Here is a 14,608-nt window from a genome sequence, read left to right as displayed (position 1 = left end):
CTTAAGCGAGAAGCCTCAGACACTGAGTACAAATGAAAATCATCAAAAAACATTTTTAGCTTTGTTGAACTATTACAAAGCATCAGCACCATTATGCAATTAAACACATTATATTCAATAAAAGTTAATTTCTTGTTTCTCCAAATTCTGACGTGGTACAAGTAGTCTGAAATTCAATTTGTGTTCAGCTTCAAGTGGTCTATCATAATCAAACAAAAATTCTGAGGAAACAACACTTTCACAAAAATGTGTTGTCGAGTGTTTCTGGCACTGTGTTACTGGAACGCTACCATACCATTTCTACAGTACATACTGGGTAGAACCCTGGAACTGAGAGGAAAGAAAACACATCAAAGACAACAGAGAACAAGAAAAGTACAACCAAGAAGAGTTTTATCAGGAAAGGTATGGAGAGAGCGTCGAGGGATTTCTGTTCCATGTCTGTCTCTGGCCCGGGACAGTGTGGGGGAGATGTCTAACGTGCTCATCCTGCACTGGGGTGTTCAGCAGTAAGTGCAGAGAAAGGTTGATGTTGGTCGATCCTGTGTTGTCGCTGCATTGGAAGTGTTGCATGGGAGGGTGTTGATGGAGCTCTATCATTGATTCAACCAGGAATGTTTGGCCGACCACTGGTGGAGTTTCATCAGCACTTGACTTCAAGGCGAAAGGTCCCAAGTTCGAATCCAGCCAGCTTTCCATCCGTGCTAGGTAAACCATCGAGCTAATGACTTGACCTTGTGAAAGACAGTCAGATGCTATAGAAATGGTAAAATTGCTGCCCATTGTGCCACTAGGCTTGAGAAGGAACAACAACCGAGAATGGTTAGGGTCCAACTAAAAAAAAACATGAAAAAGATGAGAAAGCTGTATTCATTGCCTTGATCTGAGAAGGCAAGCACACCAAGTGCACTATTTGCATGCATAAATTTCACAGTAAATTTATTATCGAAGTAATATATGTCACCATATACTACCCTGAGATTCCTTTTCTTGTGAGCATACTCAATAAATCTATAATGGAATAATAACCTTAACAGAATCAATGAAAGACCGTACCAACTTGGTTGTTTAACCAGAGTGCAAAAGACAACAAACTGTGCAAATACAAATAAAAGGAAATAGCAATACTAAGTAATCAGGCAATAAATATTGATAAGATGAGCTGAAGAGTCCTTGAAAGTGAGTTCATAGGTTGTAGGAACAGTTTAATGATGGGGCTAGTGAAATTGAGTGAAGTTATCCCATTTGGTTCAAGAGCCTGATGCATGAGGGGTAGTAACTGTTCCTGAGCCTGGTGGTGTGAATCCTAAGGCTCCTGTACCTTCTACCTGATGGCAGCAGGAAGAAGGGAGCATGGCCTGGGTGGTGGGGTTCCCTGACAATGAATACTGCTTTCCTGCGACAACATTTTCTGTAGATGCGCTCAGTGGTGGGGAGGGCTTTACCCGTGATGGACTGGGCTGAATCCACTACTTTCTGTAGGATTTTCTGTTCAAAGGCATTGGTATTTTCATACCATGATGTGATGTAGCCAGTCAATACACTCTTCACTACCCACCTATACTACTCCATTACAAAGGTCCCAGCCACTTTCTGTACATGTTCTGCCAATATTTGATATCCAAAGATGAATGACCTTATACTTGTCTAGATTAAATTATCTTATTACCTCAGTATTTCTGCTCTCTTTTCACATTACTTATTTATTTTTTAAGTTCCAATATATTCCCTATTGTAATTTACAGCATGTTTTATGGATTACAATGTACTGCTGCTGCAATCAACACGTTTCATGACAGATACCAATGGTATTAAACCTGATTCTGGTTCCCATCCAGATATTCCCCCTCTCACCACTCCACCCGTCTTTCCATCGTTTCATAGAATCATACAGAGGTACAGCATTGAAAGAAGCCCTTCAGCCCATCTAGTCCATTGCAAACCATTTAACCTGCCTACTCCCATTGACCTGCACCCAGACTATAGTCCCCCATACCCCTACCATCCATGTACCTATCTAAACTTCTCTTAAACGTTGAAATCAAGCTCATTTGTGCTGGCAGCTCGTTCCACACTCCCAGCACCCTCTGAGTGAAGAAGTTTCCTTCCATGTTCCAGTCAACCTTTGTCTCACTGTATACTTAGATAATCTTCACTCGCTATGATTCCAACAAGAACTTGGTTTATCATTGTCACAGGTACCGAGGTACAGACAAAAAAAAAACAATGTTTTTCACGCCATCTGTACTCATCAATTTATTACAACATTGTATTAAAGTAGAACAAAGGGATGCGTTTCCTCTAGGTGCTCCGTGTTTCCCCCACATTACAGAAGTGTACATTGTGGCGTGCTATGCTGACACCTGAAATATGGTGACACTTGCCAGCTGCATCCTTGGAGTGATTGGTCACTGTGATGCATTTCACTGTATGTTTCAATCTACATGTGACAAATAAAGCTGAGTTTTATCTTTAACAATGCAGATACGGTTAACAGTTACAGAGAAAGTGCGGTAAGGTAGAAGGCCAGAATGAGGCAGATTGTAAGGCTGAGAACCTGTTTTATCGTACTGGGGACTAGATAACTGTTAATTTAACAGTAGTGGATATGGCCCAATCCACCATGGGTAAAGCCCACCCCACCATGATGGTGTGGTGTTTAGCACAACGCTTAAAAGTAACAGCGAGCCGAGTTCAGTTCTTGTCGCTGTCAGTAAGGAATTCGTACATTCTCCCCGGGACTGTGTGGGTTTCCCCAGCTGCTCTAGTTTCCTCCCACAGTCCAAAGATATACCAGCCGTAGGTTAATTGGTCACTGTAAATTGTCCTGTAATTGGGATTGCTGAGCAATGTGGCTTGAAGGGCCATGAAGGACTATTATGAGCTGTATCTCCATAAATAAATACAGAAATCTACACAAGGTGTTCTTGCAGGAAAGCAGCATCCGTCGTCAAGGCTTCTTGCCACTCAGGTCATGCTCACTTCGTGCCACTGCCATCAGTAAGGAAGTACAGGAGCTTCTGGACTCACATCTCCAGGTTGAAGAACGGGTATTATCCCTCAGCCATCAGCACAAGTGCACCACGAGGCTGTGAGATTAGCCCTCTGCTCTGCTCGCTTTATACTAATGACTGTAAGGCTAAGCACAGCTCCAATGACATATTCAAGCTGGCTGACGACACCACTATCACTGGCTGAATCAAAGATGGTGATGAATCCACAGATAGGAGGGAGATTGAAAATCTGGCTGAGTGGTGCCACAACAAACTCTCACTGAATGTCAGCGAGACTAAAGAGATGATTATTGACTTCGGAGGGAGGAAAGCGAAGTCCATGAGCCAGTCAGTCCTCATCAGAGCGTAGGGGTGGAGAGAGGCAGCAATGTCAAATTCCTCAGTGTTATTATTTCGGAGGCCCTGGATGTGAATGTAATTACGAAGAACGGGTGTATTTCCTTAGGAGTTTATAAAGATTCGGCATGGCATCTATAGACATGTGGTGGAGTGTGTATTGACTGGTTACACCACAGCCGGGAAAGAAAATCCAATGCCCTTGAACAGAAAACCCTACAACAATGAGTGGATATGGCCCACTACCGCAGTTAGCCTAAAAACTGTCATTGAAAAAATGCTGGAAGCTATTGTTAAGGACATGATAGCAGATGATTAGAAATTCATGATACAATTTGTCAATGTCAATATGAAATAGAAATGGCATTTGATAATATTTTACTGTTATAGGAGGATGTGAGAATTTGGATACCATGTTTAGAATTTCCAAAAAAAAAACACATGATAAGGTGTCACATCAGCAAAAATCTTACGAGAGAAACGTAATGAAATTAGGGTGATATCTGGTATGGATAAGGGACTGGTTAGCTGCATGGAGAGCAGAAACAACAGGAGCTCAGGGTGTATGTCACCTGCCCAGGTTGGGTGTACAGGAGATTAGAGTGTGTGTCACCTGCCCAGGTTGTGTGTACAGGAGGTCAGGGTGTGTGTCACCTGCTCAGGTTGTGTGTACAGGTCTGGGTGTGTGTCACTTGCTCAGGTTGTGTGTACAGGAGGTCAGCGTGTGTGTCACCTGCTCAGGTTGTGTGTATAGGTCTGGGTGTGTGTCACTTGCTCAGGTTGTGTGTACAGGAGGTCAGGGTGTGTGTCACCTGCTCAGGTTGTGTGTACAGGAGGTCAGGGTGTGTGTCACCTGTTCAGGTTGTGTGTACAGGAGGTCAGGGTGTGTGTCACCTGCTCAGGTTGTGTGTACAGGAGGTCAGTGTGTGTGTCACCTGCTCAGGTTGTGTGTACAGGAGGTCTGGGTGTGTGTCACCTGCACAGGTTGTGTGTACAGGAGATTAGAGTGTGTGTCACCTGCCCAGGTTGTGTGTACAGGTCTGGGTGTGTGTCACTTGCTCAGGTTGTGTGTACAGGAGGTCAGGGTGTGTGTCACCTGCTCAGGTTGTGTGTACAGGAGGTCAGGGTGTGTGTCACCTGCTCAGGTTGTGTGTACAGGTCTGGGTGTGTGTCACTTGCTCAGGTTGTGTGTACAGGAGGTCAGGGTGTGTGTCTCCTGCTCAGGTTGTGTGTACAGGTCTGGGTGTGTGTCACCTGCTCAGTGTGGTGAACTACATATACCTGTCTGGACTGCTCCTGTGGCTCCTCCCACAGACCCCTGCTGACTGCTCCTGTGGCTCCTCCCACAGACCCCTGTATAGAGGCGACTGAGGCCTGTTGCCCAGCCTCATTCCCCAGGATGTAGTGTTGTTCATTCTTCCAGTCAATAAAAGCCGATATCTCGCTTCTTACGTCTCAGAGTGAGTTATTGATGGTGCATCACTCAGGTTGTGTGTACAGGAGGTCTGGGTGTGTGTCACCTGCTCAGGTTGTGTGTACAGGAGATTAGAGTGTGTGTCACCTGCCCAGGTTGTGTGTACAGGTCTGGGTGTGTGTCACCTGCCCAGGTTGTGTGTACAGGAGGTCAGGGTGTGTGTCACCTGCTCAGGTTGTGTGTACAGGAGGTCAGGGTGTGTGTCACCTGCTCAGGTTGTGTGTACAGGTCTGGGTGTGTGTCACTTGCTCAGGTTGTGTGTACAGGAGGTCAGGGTGTGTGTCACCTGCTCAGGTTGTGTGTACAGGAGGTCAGGGTGTGTGTCACCTGCTCAGGTTGTGTGTACAGGTCTGGGTGTGTGTCACTTGCTCAGGTTGTGTGTACAGGTCTGGGTGTGTGTCACCTGCTCAGTGTGGTGAACTACATATACCTGTCTGGACTGCTCCTGTGGCTCCTCCCACAGACCCCTGCTGACTGCTCCTGTGGCTCCTCCCACAGACCCCCTGCTGACTCCTCCCACAGACCCCTGCTGACTGCTCCTGTGGCTCCTCCCACAGACCCCTGCTGACTGCTCCTGTGGCTCCTCCCACAGACCCCTGTATAAAGGCGACTGAGGCCTGTTGCCCAGCCTCATTCCCCAGGATGTAGTGTTGTTCATTCTTCCAGTCAATAAAAGCTGATACCTCGCTTCTTACATCTCAGAGTGAGTTATTGATGGTGCATCACTCAGGTTGTGTGTACAGGAGGTCTGGGTGTGTGTCACCTGCTCAGGTTGTGTGTACAGGAGGTCTGGGTGTGTGTCACCTGCTCAGGTTGTGTGTACAGGAGGTCTGGGTGTGTGTCACCTGCTCAGGTTGTGTGTGCAGGAGATTAGAGTGTGTATCACCTGCTCAGGTTGTGTGTACAGGAGGTCTGGGTGTGTGTCACCTACTCAGGTTGTGTGTACAGGAGGTCTGGGTGTGTGTCACCTGCCCAGGTTGTGTGTACAGGAGGTCAGGGTGTGTGTCACCTGCTCAGTTTGTGTGTACAGGTCTGGGTGTGTGTTACCTGCCCAGGTTGTGTGTACAGGAGGTCAGGGTGTGTGTCACCTGCTCAGGTTGTGTGTACAGGAGGTCAGGGTGTGTGTCACCTGCTCAGTTTGTGTGTACAGGAGGTCAGTTCAATGTTAACCTGCACAGAGGAGGAGCTGGCTTAAATGCTTCCCACAAAATGGAGAAACAGACATCTGGAAGCTGCCCCTTTGCAAATGATACACAAAATTTGAAATCAGATATCGCAAATAAACAGTTAAACTAACATTTGTATTGACTGTTTTGGACAATAATTCTGCTTTCCTTCAGCTCATCTGATGTTTAATAAATCTAGTGTGAACAGCTACCAGCAAGCAGAGGGACAGAATTGACCGCTAGGAAGCATTGTGGGTTTTTGGTTTAGCTGATGTCCCCTGAGGGGATTCCCCCACTGAGATCACAGGCAGGTCCCACCCCACCACATGTCTACACTTGCCCCATCCTGAAAACTGCCCACCTTCCTCACAGACAATCACCATGCTTTCCACACACTGTAGAATAGCTTGTTCACAGTCCCCAGGGGCTCTCTCCGAGCTGCTGATAAATGTGCTGTGCTGAGCTAAAATTAGTTTATTATTCATTTGTTCTATACAGCGGCAACACGCGTCTCCACAAATTGCATTTGCTTCTCTCTGCTCATTACAGCACCAGGCGAGTGGACGGGGAAAGGACTGGCACCACAGCATGCCACATCCTTCAGAGATACAGATGAACAAAGGACATCAGCTCGGGGCTAGCACAATGACCTCCGGTAAACCAGATCGGGGCAGGTGACACACAGCCTGACCTCCTGTACACCAGACCGGGGCAGGTGACACACAGCCTGACCTCCGGTAAACCAGACCGGGGCAGGTGACACACTCCCTGACCTCCGGTAAACCAGACCGGGGCAGGTGACACACTCCCTGACCTCCTGTAAACCAGACCGGGGCAGGTGACACACTCCCTGACCTCCGGTAAACCAGACTATGGCAGGTGACACACTCCCTGACTTCCTGTACGCCAGACCGGGGCAGGTGACACACTCCCTGACCTCCGGTAAACCAGACCGGGGCAGGTGACACACTCCCTGACCTCCGGTAAACCAGACCGGGGCAGGTGACACACAGCCTGACCTCCGGTAAACCAGACCGGGGCAGGTGACACACTCCCTGACCTCCGGTAAACCAGACCAGGGCAGGTGACACACAGCCTGACCTCCGGTAAACCAGACCGGGGCAGGTGACACACTCCCTGACCTCCTGTACACCAGACCGGGGCAGGTGACACACTCCCTGACCTCCTGTACACCAGACCGGGGCAGGTGACACACTCCCTGACCTCCTGTACACCAGACCGGGGCTGGTGACACACTCCCTGACCTCCTGTACACCAGACCGGGGCAGGTGACACACTCCCTGACCTCCTGTACGCCAGACCGGGGCTGGTGACACACTCCCTGACATCCTGTACACCAGACCGGGGCTGGTGACACACTCCCTGACCTCCTGTAAACCAGACCGGGGCAGGTGACACACTCCCTGACCTCCTGTAAACCAGACCGGGGCAGGTGACACACTCCCTGACATCCGGTAAACCAGACCGGGGCTGGTGACACACTCCCTGACCTCCGGTAAACCAGACCGGGGCAGGTGACACACTCCCTGACCTCCTGTAAACCAGATCGGGGCAGGTGACACACTCCCTGACCTCCGGTAAACCAGATCGGGGCAGGTGACACACTCCCTGACCTCCTGTAAACCAGACCGGGGCAGGTGACACACTCCCTGACATCCGGTAAACCAGACCGGGGCTGGTGACACACTCCCTGACCTCCTGTAAACCAGACCGGGGCAGGTGACACACTCCCTGACCTCCTGTACACCAGACCGGGGCAGGTGACACACTCCCTGACCTCCTGTAAACCAGACCGGGGCAGGTGACACACTCCCTGACCTCCTGTACACCAGACCGGGGCAGGTGACACACTCCCTGACCTCCTGTACACCAGACCGGGGCAGGTGACACGCTCCCTGACATCCTGTACACCAGACCGGGGCTGGTGACACACTCCCTGACCTCCTGTACACCAGACTGGGGCAGGTGACACACTCCCTGACCTCCTGTACACCAGACCGGGGCTGGTGACACACTCCCTGACCTCCGGTAAACCAGACCGGGGCTGGTGACACACTCCCTGACCTCCTGTACACCAGACCGGGGCAGGTGACACACAGCCTGACCTACTATACGCCAGACCGGGGCTGGTGACACACAGCCTGACCTCCGGTAAACCAGACCGGGGCAGGTGACACACAGCCTGACCTCCTGTACACCAGACCGGGGCAGGTGACACACAGCCTGACCTCCTATACGCCAGACCGGGGCTGGTGACACACAGCCTGACCTCCTGTACACCAGACCGGGGCAGGTGACACACAGCCTGACCTCCTGTACACCAGACCGGGGCTGGTGACACACTCCCTGACCTCCTGTACACCAGACCGGGGCAGGTGACACACTCCCTGACCTCCGGTAAACCAGACCGGGGCTGGTGACACACTCCCTGACCTCCTGTAAACCAGACCGGGGCAGGTGACACACTCCCTGACCTCCTGTACACCAGACCGGGGCAGGTGACACACTCCCTGACCTCCTGTACACCAGACCGGGGCAGGTGACACACTCCCTGACCTCCGGTAAACCAGACCGGGGCTGGTGACACACTCCCTGACCTCCTGTACGCCAGACCGGGGCTGGTGACACACTCCCTGACCTCCGGTAAACCAGACCGGGGCTGGTGACACACAGCCTGACCTCCGGTAAACCAGACCGGGGCAGGTGACACACTCCCTGACATCCTGTACGCCAGACCGGGGCTGGTGACACACTCCCTGACCTCCGGTAAACCAGACCGGGGCAGGTGACACACTCCCTGACATCCTGTACGCCAGACCGGGGCTGGTGACACACTCCCTGACCTCCGGTAAACCAGACCGGGGCTGGTGACACACTCCCTGACCTCCTGTAAACCAGACCGGGGCAGGTGACACACTCCCTGACCTCCGGTAAACCAGACCGGGGCTGGTGACACAGTCCCTGACCTCCTGTACACCAGACTGGGGCTGGTGACACACTCCCTGACCTCCTGTACACCAGACCGGGGCTGGTGACACACTCCCTGACCTCCTGTACACCAGACCGGGGCAGGTGACACACTCCCTGACCTCCTGTACACCAGACCGGGGCAGGTGACACACTCCCTGACCTCCTGTACGCCAGACCGGGGCAGGTGACACACTCCCTGACCTCCTGTACGCCAGACCGGGGCAGGTGACACACTCCCTGACCTCCTGTACACCAGACCGGGGCTGGTGACACACTCCCTGACCTCCTGTACACCAGACCAGGGGCTGGTGACACACTCCCTGACCTCCTGTACACCAGACCGGGGCAGGTGACACACTCCCTGACCTCCTGTACACCAGACCGGGGCAGGTGACACACTCCCTGACCTCCGGTAAACCAGACCGGGGCTGGTGACACACTCACTGACCTCCTGTACACCAGACCGGGGCAGGTGACACACTCCCTGACCTCCTGTACACCAGACCGGGGCAGGTGACACACTCCCTGACCTCCTGTAAACCAGACCGGGGCAGGTGACACACTCCCTGACCTCCTGTACACCAGACCGGGGCAGGTGACACACTCCCTGACCTCCGGTAAACCAGACCGGGGCTAGTGACACACTCCCTGACCTCCTGTAAACCAGACCGGGGCAGGTGACACACTCCCTGACCTCCTGTACACCAGACCGGGGATAGTGACACACTCCCTGACCTCCGGTACACCAGACCGGGGCTAGTGACACACTCCCTGACCTCCTGTACACCAGACCGGGGCAGGTGACACACTCCCTGACCTCCTGTACACCAGACCGGGGCTGGTGACACACTCCCTGACCTCCTGTACACCAGACCGGGGCAGGTGACACACTCCCTGACCTCCTGTACACCAGACCGGGGCAGGTGACACACTCCCTGACCTCCGGTAAACCAGACCGGGGCTGGTGACACACTCACTGACCTCCTGTACACCAGACCGGGGCAGGTGACACACTCCCTGACCTCCGGTAAACCAGACCGGGGCTGGTGACACACTCACTGACCTCCGGTAAACCAGACCGGGGCTAGTGACACACTCCCTGACCTCCGGTAAACCAGACCGGGGCTGGTGACACACTCCCTGACCTCCTGTACACCAGACCGGGGCTGGTGACACACTCCCTGACCTCCGGTACACCAGACCGGGGCTGGTGACACACTCCCTGACCTCCGGTAAACCAGACCGGGGCAGGTGACACACTCCCTGACCTCCTGTAAACTAGACCGGGGCAGGTGACACACTCCCTGACCTCCTGTAAACTAGACCGGGGCAGGTGACACACTCCCTGACCTCCGGTAAACCAGACCGGGGCAGGTGACACACTCCCTGACCTCCGGTAAACCAGACCGGGGCAGGTGACACACTCCCTGACCTCCTGTAAACTAGACCGGAGCAGGTGACACACTCCCTGACATCCTGTACACCAGACCGGGGCAGGTGACACACTCCCTGACCTCCTGTACGCCAGACCGGGGCTGGTGACACACAGACTGACCTCCGGTAAACCAGACCGGGGCAGGTGACACACTCCCTGACCTCCGGTAAACCAGACCGGGGCAGGTGACACACTCCCTGACATCCTGTACACCAGACCGGGGCAGGTGACACACTCCCTGACCTCCTGTACGCCAGACCGGGGCTGGTGACACACAGCCTGACCTCCGGTAAACCAGACCGGGGCAGGTGACACACTCCCTGACCTCCGGTAAACCAGACCGGGGCTGGTGACACACTCCCTGACCTCCTGTAAACCAGACCGGGGCAGGTGACACACTCCCTGACCTCCTGTAAACCAGACTGGGGCAGGTGACACACAGCCTGACCTACGGTAAACCAGACTGGGGCAGGTGACACACTCCCTGACCTCCTGTACACCAGACCGGGGCTGGTGACACACTCCCTGACCTCCGGTAAACCAGACCGGGGCAGGTGACACACTCCCTGACCTCCTGTAAACCAGACCGGGGCAGGTGACACACTCCCTGACCTCCGGTAAACCAGACCAGGGCAGGTGACACACAGCCTGACCTCCGGTAAACCAGACCGGGGCAGGTGACACACTCCCTGACCTCCTGTACACCAGACCGGGGCAGGTGACACACTCCCTGACCTCCTGTACACCAGACTGGGGCTGGTGACACACAGCCTGACCTACGGTAAACCAGACCAGGGCAGGTGACACACAGCCTGACCTCCGGTAAACCAGAGCGGGGCAGGTGACACACTCCCTGACCTCCTGTACGCCAGACCGGGGCTGGTGACACACAGCCTGACCTCCGGTAAACCAGACCGGGGCAGGTGACACACTCCCTGACATCCTGTACACCAGACCGGGGCTGGTGACACACTCCCTGACCTCCTGTACGCCAGACCAGGGGCTGGTGACACACTCCCTGACCTCCTGTACACCAGACCGGGGCAGGTGACACACTCCCTGACCTCCTGTACACCAGACCGGGGCAGGTGACACACTCCCTGACCTCCTGTACGCCAGACCGGGGCAGGTGACACACTCCCTGACCTCCTGTACACCAGACCGGGGCAGGTGACACACTCCCTGACATCCTGTACGCCAGACCGGGGCTGGTGACACAGTCCCTGACCTCCTGTACACCAGACCGGGGCAGGTGACACACTCCCTGACCTCCTGTACGCCAGACCGGGGCTGGTGACACACAGCCTGACCTCCGGTAAACCAGACCGGGGCAGGTGACACACTCCCTGACATCCTGTACGCCAGACCGGGGCTGGTGACACACTCCCTGACCTCCGGTAAACCAGACCGGGGCTTGTGACACACTCCCTGACCTCCGGTAAACCAGTCCGGGGCAGGTGACACACTCCCTGACCTCCTGTACACCAGACCGGGGCAGGTGACACACTCCCTGACCTCCGGTAAACCAGACCGGGGCAGGTGACACACTCCCTGACCTCCGGTAAACCAGACCGGGGCAGGTGACACACTCCCTGACCTCCTGTACATCAGACTGGGGCAGGTGACACACTCCCTGACCTCCTGTACACCAGACTGGGGCTGGTGACACACTCCCTGACCTCCTGTACACCAGACCGGGGCAGGTGACACACTCCCTGACCTCCTGTACACCAGACCGGGGCTGGTGACACACTCCCTGACCTCCGGTAAACCAGACCGGGGCTGGTGACACACTCCCTGACCTCCTGTAAACCAGACCGGGGCTGGTGACACACAGCCTGACCTACGGTAAACCAGACCGGGGCAGGTGACACACTCCCTGACCTCCTGTACACCAGACCGGGGCTGGTGACACACTCCCTGACCTCCTGTAAACCAGACCGGGGCTGGTGACACACTCCCTGACCTCCTGTAAACCAGACCGGGGCTGGTGACACACAGCCTGACCTACGGTAAACCAGACCGGGGCAGGTGACACACTCCCTGACCTCCTGTAAACCAGACCGGGGCTGGTGACACACTCCCTGACCTCCTGTAAACCAGACCGGGGCTGGTGACACACAGCCTGACCTACGGTAAACCAGACCGGGGCAGGTGACACACTCCCTGACCTCCTGTAAACCAGACCGGGGCTGGTGACACACTCCCTGACCTCCTGTAAACCAGACTGGGGCAGGTGACACACTCCCTGACCTCCTGTACACCAGACCAGGGCTGGTGACACACTCCCTGACCTCCTGTACACCAGACTGGGGCTGGTGACACACAGCCTGACCTACGGTAAACCAGACCGGGGCAGGTGACACACAGCCTGACCTCCTGTACACCAGACCAGGGCTGGTGACACACAGCCTGACCTCCTGTACACCAGACCGGGGCTGGTGACACACTCCCTGACCTACGGTAAACCAGACCAGGGCTGGTGACACACTCCCTGACCTCCTGTACACCAGACCAGGGCTGGTGACACACAGCCTGACCTACGGTAAACCAGACCAGGGCTGGTGACACACTCCCTGACCTCCTGTACACCAGACCAGGGCTGGTGACACACAGCCTGACTTCCGGTAAACCAGACCGGGGCTGGTGACACACTCCCTGACCTCCTGTACACCAGACTGGGGCTGGTGACACACTCCCTGACCTCCTGTACACCAGACTGGGGCTGGTGACACACAGCCTGACCTACGGTAAACCAGACCGGGGCAGGTGACACACAGCCTGACCTACGGTAAACCAGACCGGGGCAGGTGACACACTCTCTGACCTCCTGTACGCTAGACTAGGGTAGGTGAGGTACACCTTGACTTACTGTAGAGTCACACCCTGACCCTCTGTACCTTTACCTAGTGCCATTTGGGCTTCTGCCAGTACCGACAAGAAGGAAGTCCCAGATTCTGCCCCACAGCCGCTTCAGACCAGTAAGATCACAAGGCCACAGAACTGGGTCACTACAATTCCCCCCTCTGCACAGCACACCGATCTCCATTTGTCTGGGAAGGAAGGTATGAGAGGGGGCATGAGGTTGAAATGTGTTGCTCTCTCTTGTGCTCCTGCCCATGGTGAGCTCTGCTGTCTATTTGATCCCTGGCTCCACACAAACTGCAGATCGGCACCAGGCTTTAATCATTGGGAAGGTACCAGGGGATTCATCACACCCACCCACACCTCTCAAACCCTTTGTTTTATGCGTCAGCTGAGCCTGTGGAAAATCTAATTCAACCCACAATGAGAGCTATGGTTAGAGCTGCTTACGCAATTGCACTCAAACCAAAACTTAACAGTCTGTGTTACATTTCCACGGCACTAAAAATATCATCGGATTGTCGGATATTCAACTCTTCAAACCTTTAGAAGCCCAACTGGACGCCGGTGGTTTTGGGGTCAGAGACGGGTGTTCTTGGCTGAAGCTGTAGGGTTTTCAGGAGGATCGTTGAGATAGAGGTTTGTTGAGGGGCAAGGTGTGGTGGAACAATGGGTGGCCTGGTTTGGAGAATTTCTGTGATATTCACCTGCAGTTGAGGTCACAGATGTGAAAAGAGGTGACACCTCCCTGTCTCAGCCCCCTAATAGCAGATCAAGTATTGCACAATCTCTCATTGGGATATCTACATACTGATTAAAGAAGCTTTCCTGAACATATTTGATGAACTTTATCTCACCAGGTCCCTTTACAGTATGGGAATCCCAGTCAATATGGAGAAAGTTAAAATCACCTACTTTCACAACATACGATCTCTCTACAAATTTGCTCCTCTAAATTCCACTGACCAGTGGGTGGTTTATAAAATAGCCCCATTAATGTGGTCATACCTTTTTTAGTTCCACCCATATTGCCTCAGTAGACGAGCTCTCCAGCCTGTTCTGTCTGAGCACTGGCATGGCAATTTCCCTGACTAGTAATCCCAGCCCTCCCCCTTTAAATACCTCTGGCTCTACCGTGACCAAAGCAAAAAAACTGTAGAACGCTGGGCTGCCTGTCCTGCCCTTCCTGCAACTCAGTCTCACTGATGGCTACGGTGCCCAGGACACTGAAGTTATCTCACTGTTATTACTGGTGAACATGGAAGATTTTGCCACTGAGGTGGGGTTCTGCCACACTGAGCACTGGGCTACCCACTGCATGGTAGAG

General features: G+C 53.7%; 1 protein-coding gene across 2 annotated transcripts in view; it reads right to left on the bottom strand.

Annotated features, from left to right (window-relative positions):
- Nucleotides 1–14,608, bottom strand: part of LOC140737329 (leucine-rich repeat and fibronectin type III domain-containing protein 1-like protein) — a 518,600-nt gene that overhangs the window by 141,786 nt on the left and 362,206 nt on the right. The window lies entirely within an intron of this gene.

Source organism: Hemitrygon akajei, chromosome 12 (genome assembly GCF_048418815.1).
Source record: "Hemitrygon akajei chromosome 12, sHemAka1.3, whole genome shotgun sequence".
NCBI classification, from domain to species: Eukaryota; Metazoa; Chordata; class Chondrichthyes; order Myliobatiformes; family Dasyatidae; genus Hemitrygon; species Hemitrygon akajei.
The sequence above is the reverse complement of the archived record's forward strand: the minus strand, read 5'-3'. Positions and strand labels throughout refer to the sequence as shown.